The sequence below is a fragment of the Diabrotica virgifera genome, chromosome 3 (genome assembly GCF_917563875.1).
Source record: "Diabrotica virgifera virgifera chromosome 3, PGI_DIABVI_V3a".
Classification (NCBI taxonomy): Eukaryota; Metazoa; Arthropoda; class Insecta; order Coleoptera; family Chrysomelidae; genus Diabrotica; species Diabrotica virgifera.
Window position 1 is genome coordinate 251,914,777 of NC_065445.1, and position 6,359 is coordinate 251,921,135.

Below are 6,359 nucleotides of genomic sequence, written 5' to 3' on the forward strand. Positions count from 1 at the left end.
TGATATAAGATGAAATATAAGTTCCTTAAAAAATATATTGTTTATTTCCCACAATACATTCTCCACAGTTCTAAATATCGTCGCTAGACGTCCACCGAATGACCTTCCAGGACGTTAGATGGATGTTCAGCAGCAAGACATTGGACCAAACTGGGACATCCTATGAATGCAAAAATGACGTCCACCCAACGTCCCCTCCGACGTTAGGTGGACCTCCATTGGACGTTTGGCAACTTGGCCTTTGGACCAAAATTGGACGTCCTGTTAAGGTCCAATTCACGTCCCCTAGGACGTCCGATTAAGGTCCAATTTACGTCCGATTAAGGTACAATTTACGTCCGCCTAAGGTCCAATTTACGTCCGATTAAGGTCCAATTTACGTCCTATTAAGGTCCAATTTATGTCCGATTAAGGTCCAATTTACGTCCGATTAAGGTCCAATTTACGTCCCCTAGGACGTCCGATTAAGGTCCAATTTATGTCCGATTAAGGTCCAATTTACGTCCGATTAAGGTCCAATTTACGTCTCCTAGGACGTCCGATTAAGGTCCAATTTACGTCCGATTAAGTTCCAATATACGTCCCCTCGGACCTTAGATGGACGTCCAATGGACGTTCGGTAGCGCGACATTTGGACCAAAATAGGACGTATAAAGGACGTTCCTCGGACGAAAACGGACGTCCAAAGGACGTCCCTAAAGTCCGTGAAGGACGTCCAATGGACGTCCATTGGACGTCCTTGTGCTATTAGGGAAGCTGAATAAGTTTGACACCATCTTCAAGGCTTTTTAACTCGGCTCTTCGCTGAAAATCTAGCATTTCTTATTTAATTAGTTGAAAGACTGATAAATTTTGACTGTCAGTGTCAGTCAACTGCTCGCATCACTTAAAAATGGTTGGGTGATACCTTACCATGACCAAATTTTATATGTTTGTAACGTCTAAGTGGTTGTTTTTACTGTTTTACAATTTTTAATTATAATTCAAATAATCTTTCATCATCCGGAGTTGCACAACAGACCAACTTTCTTTATACGATGCACACACCTACAACTCAAAGTAGTGGTACTTTTTTATAGGTTGACCATTAGCTCTGAAGATGACATATATGTCGAAAGTGCTTAGCTAAGGAAATTAAATATAATAAAAATGTATACCATTTTTATTCAGTTGCAATGCGAAGGCAAAATAATCTTACTGTTCAATTAGAATACGGAGCGCAGTCCAGTCCTCTGAATCGCGATTTTCGGCTCTTATTGGACCCTCATCGGAGAGAACGTAGGCACTGTTCTCCATACCCCAACTGACCAGCACCGAGAGCTTTTCCCACCCATTGCAACTGAAGTGAAGTTACTAGGTGACTAGCGTCATCTGGCAGTTGAAAGATGAAGTTGTTTTCAATCCTAATAGCAAAATTAATATTGAAAATATTAAAAATATTACTAAAAGATTTTTAAATTGAAATTAAATATCGTCGGCTTACAAGCGAAACACACTAAGTCAATTTTTTCACTTTTGGGTTATATGCAGCATTTTATTGTATTTTTTTACTCTTTAGACTGGTTAAACGCACTAAGTCGTACAATAACAAAAACTGTTATTTTTATTATTTTTATGTTTCTCACTAAGTCACGAAAATTATATATGATTCAGGAAAAACACATTAAGTGACTTAATGTATTTCACTTGACTACGAATGAACCTGCCGACTGACTTACGCAGAACGACTTGTCCAATCTTGTAACAGATTAATTATTTGTTTGGGTATATTGCATACGTTTTGTCAGTTTTATTTAGTGTTTCGCGTGATTAGTTCGTTAACGGTTTTGACAATTTGTGTGTATTTATTAATTATTCCTGTAAGAGAAATGAGACGTGCTGATAAAATACTGAACATGCTAAAAAAGGGTAAGTAATATTTATACTAACAGTATAATGTTTAAAATGTTTATTGAATTATCTACAGTCTAGCTAGAGTCTAGAGTTTATCAATATCTAATTCTTTTGTTATCGTTTTGTTAAATCAAATATTTAACTTTTCCATTGCAAAATTGGGTTAGTTATGAATGGATTTTTACAAGTCATTTACAATTTATAAAATAAATCGTATGTCATAACTTAGTAGGACTTGTATACTTTTATTTTGTTATTAATTATATCAACAAATTATTTTATTTTTTTTTTAGAATATGTGACAGATCCAATGTCTCGATCTCCACTGAGTAACACGACCAATACAAAATTGGGATCATCTTTTATAGAGAGTGTAATTGGACAAGGTTAGAATTATTTAGACCTACTTATTAATCTATTAATAATATGTTTTCAGTCAAAAGTTTTTTTTATAAAAAATAGTGCATGTAACTTAACATTATACACCCAGTTTTTAAGAACTTTACAAACGGTAAAACCTCTGTTTCTATTTTAGAAAAAGAGGGATCCTCAGGGTTTCCAATATAATTCATTGTTGCCGCCACAGAGGAGAAGATCTATGCAACTTTGACTCCAGTTGTCGAGAGAAAGATTTCAGGTAAGCAATTAATGTAGTTACTGTGTATTTGAATACCAACCAATTTTATGATAAAGTACAAGGAATATAATTTGAACCAAAAAGCTATAACGGTTTTTATAGATCTTTATTATTATTAATGATTTTTACCTATCTATCTAATTAGTCTTCTTCGGTCCATCTTTGGACATAGGCCTCCCCAATCCTTTTCCACTCTTCTCTGTCCGTCGCTACAGTTATCCACCTAGAGCCCGCGTGCTTCTGACATAATCTGCCCATCTGATTTGTGGCCTTCCTCTGCTTCGTTTATATTCCCACGGTCTCCAATTTATGAGAATTTTGTTCCATCGGTCTTCTTTTTGCCTTAGTTTGTCCGACAAATCTCCATTTCAATTTTGCAACTTCTTGTCTAGCATACCTAACTTTGGATTTCTCTCTTATCTACTCGTTTCTCTTTTTATCCATTAGTCGTATGTGCAACATTTGCCTTTTCCATTGCTCTTTGCGTTTTTATGATCTTGTCCATGTTTGCTTTCGTAAACGTCCACGTTTGGGAACCGTAAGTGACAACAGGGAGTACGCATTGATTGTATATCTTGGTCTTAAGATGTTGTGTATATCTTTTGTTTTTAAGGATGTAGCTTAGTTTGCCAAATGCCGCCCATACCAGTCAACTCGTCTTTTGATTTCTTCTGATTTTTACTATACTTAATCAAATAGCTAATGAATTAATTGTACTCACTGGATACATTTTGTTACAGACATATATCAACCAATCCAACCTGAGCCAACTTTGACGTCATTTTCTGTCAAACTAGATACAGCGGTAGACAAAGACGTCAGCCTAAATTCTGATAATTTTCGTCAAGATAGTCAGTCGGATCCTCCTCAAATAAGTGACCAGGATTCTGATGAATGTATGGAGGATACAGACTATATTTCTTCAGATAATGAAAGTGATAATTCAGATACCAGTGAAGATAAGTTTACAGCAGCCGATGAAAAAACAAATTTAAACGAAAATAGTCAAGTAGGACCTAAAAGAAGCCGATGGAATACCCCAAGACCATCTGTGTGGAAAAGACATGTTGAAAAAGGCAAACTAATTGAAGGAAAACCCTAAAAAAGTACCACTGGTAGAATGCAAGCTCCTAAAATTCCGAAGACGCTTGATTGCTCTAAATGTCGATTTAAGTGCCAAAATAACTTTTCTGAGGAGAACCGTAAGTTGCTTTGCCAAACTTATGCGATGTTGTCATTTCAAAGACAGAAAGATTTTACAATATTGAATGTGCTTTCAAATGAAGTAAAGAGTCGCAGGCCGAGAAAAGGAGAAAATAGCAAAATGCGATCCAACGCAAAATCCTACTTTTTTACAAGAATGGGAAAGAAAATTCAAGTGTGTCAGAAATTATTTTTTGTAAAACATTGTCTATTTCCAATATACCTATAATTAACGCCTTTAAACAGCAGAATGAAAGCAGCGAATATAGTGGAATAGATAGAAGGGGCCGTAAGATTCCTGGCAATAAAACTTCAGAGGAAACGAGAATAAGAGCTAAGAAACGAGAGGAACACATTGAAAGCTTCCCTGTTTTGAAAAGCATACACGTTTTGTTTTGTTAAACCTGTTTTTTGTAAATTTTATTTTATTTTATTTTGTAAATTTGAAAATTTACATGACAAAAATAAATTACTTATATAAGCAAAAATTAATGTATTATTTACAATGTGATCGAAGCCTGTAATAATCGTACGACAGTAAGTAAATAAAAAAATATACGTAAGTCATAATTTCACAGCAAAATTAAACAAGCAAAACACACTAACTTAAATGTTACATGTAAAAAACATTAAGTCAACGTATTCAAATCTAAAATTTAACAAAAATTAGTAATTTGATATTATATAATTTACTTCTCCTAGTCAGTAATCATTATTAATACTTTATGAAAACATTCGTATAATTAAAAAACAACGAATAAAAGTTTTAAATGTGAAAATTTATCAAATTGTTTTTAAAAAAATTTAAAACACGATTATCTCGAAACTATGTTTTTTGACTTAGTGTGTTTCGCTTGTAAGCCGACGATATATTTACACACTTTAATATACTTTTTTCACTTTCTTCATCTTATTTAATTGCTGCTATAAGTGTAATATCAGCAAATCTGGAGATTTTTTTACCAGCCACCGTTACTCTCATCGACCCATCCTTCTAAAGCCATTCTCATGACATGTTCACCAGAAATATTGAATAAGTCCGGTGACATACTTGCCCTTGTTAAGCCCTCTCTTTGCTCTAAATCGGCTTAAGAACTTCTGATCTAGTAGTACTGTTGCCATATTAGACTGGTACAAATGGTTAAAATAAGTGTCACCAAATGCATCGGTGCACGTATCTCTATTAAAATGGATCACATTTATCCAGCTGACCTGATCGAATGCCTTCTGGTAGTCAACAAAGCATGTATCATATATTATCATTGCCTAAAGAAAGGTTTTCTTTCTGTCTTGTTGGAATTCATTGATTTTTGAGGAGAGTAGGGACATGATTTGGGTCGTAATAAGGTTCAAAGATTCTTCTAAGGATTTTTCTCTCAAAACATGTTTTTTCTTTACATTGCTTTTATCAGCGTCCACGTCTTACACCCAAACATGAGCATCGGTCTAATCACTATTTTATATATCCTGATTTTTATGTTCGTTTTTTTACAGCCTTTTCTATTAGAATTGTCGAATAAAGGACTCTCCCATTTCTCCTGTGATTCTTTTGATGTCGCTTCAGCGCATGTCCCTTACTTTTGTTTTGTTCCGGGTTGCTTTGTATGTTTGTCTAACCATGAGTGAGATACCACGCATCTGTCGTTCCATGACTCTTTAAGAGTTTTTCTAATCTTGTCATTTTTGTGAATGTCCAGGTTTGAGCTCCGTAAGTAAGAACGGGAAGGATACAAAAACCGAACACTTTGGTTCGAAGGTTTTGTGGTATCTTTTTGTCTTTCAGTATACAGGGTGCGCCAAACCTCTGGTTTTCTTTGATTACGGCTAAACTATGAGATATACAAAAAAATGTTAATAACAAAACTAATGTGTATCTAAGACGTCTATAATTTAAAAATATTTTCGATTATACAGGGTGAGTCAGAACGACGGTATGAACCAAAATTGTATTTTTTTAAATGGAACACCACCCCATATATTAAATCATTTTTGAATATATTTTTTAAAAATATCAAAAATTTGTATAAGGTCTTATAGGCCTAAAGTTAATAATTTTCGAAATATCTACATTTTTATTGAGAAAAATGGTAATATTTCGTCGGTATGCTGCGAAAACCAGATAAATGACAAATTTTAAAATATTGAGTTAAGTATACCAAAATTCTCAGCTTTTTACGCTCTACCTACAGGTAAAACTCAATAAATGATACGACTTACCATTCAGCAGATAATTTGTGTAATAAACAAATAAGTTACACCTAACCAACTTTTCATTTTCATATAAAACCAGAGGTTTGGCGCACCCTGTATATGAGAGTTTTCCGAATGCAGCCCAGCCCATCCCATTCTTACTCGTCTGTCGGTAGTTTGGTTTTCTTTGTTTACGGCTCTTTGTTTATATTCGTGTTAGGCTCTTATATTTAATAGTGTTGTGGATGCTAGACATACATACATAATCTGTTTGCTGCTTGAATTCTCCCTTTTATCTCTTTCGTGATATCGTTAGCTCCGGTGATTGTTGCTACGAGATATATAAAATTATCCACTCTTTTAAAGTTATATGGGTCTATTGTAACATTTTGCCCTATTCTATCTCGTCTCTTTTTCCTGTTAATACACATATTAT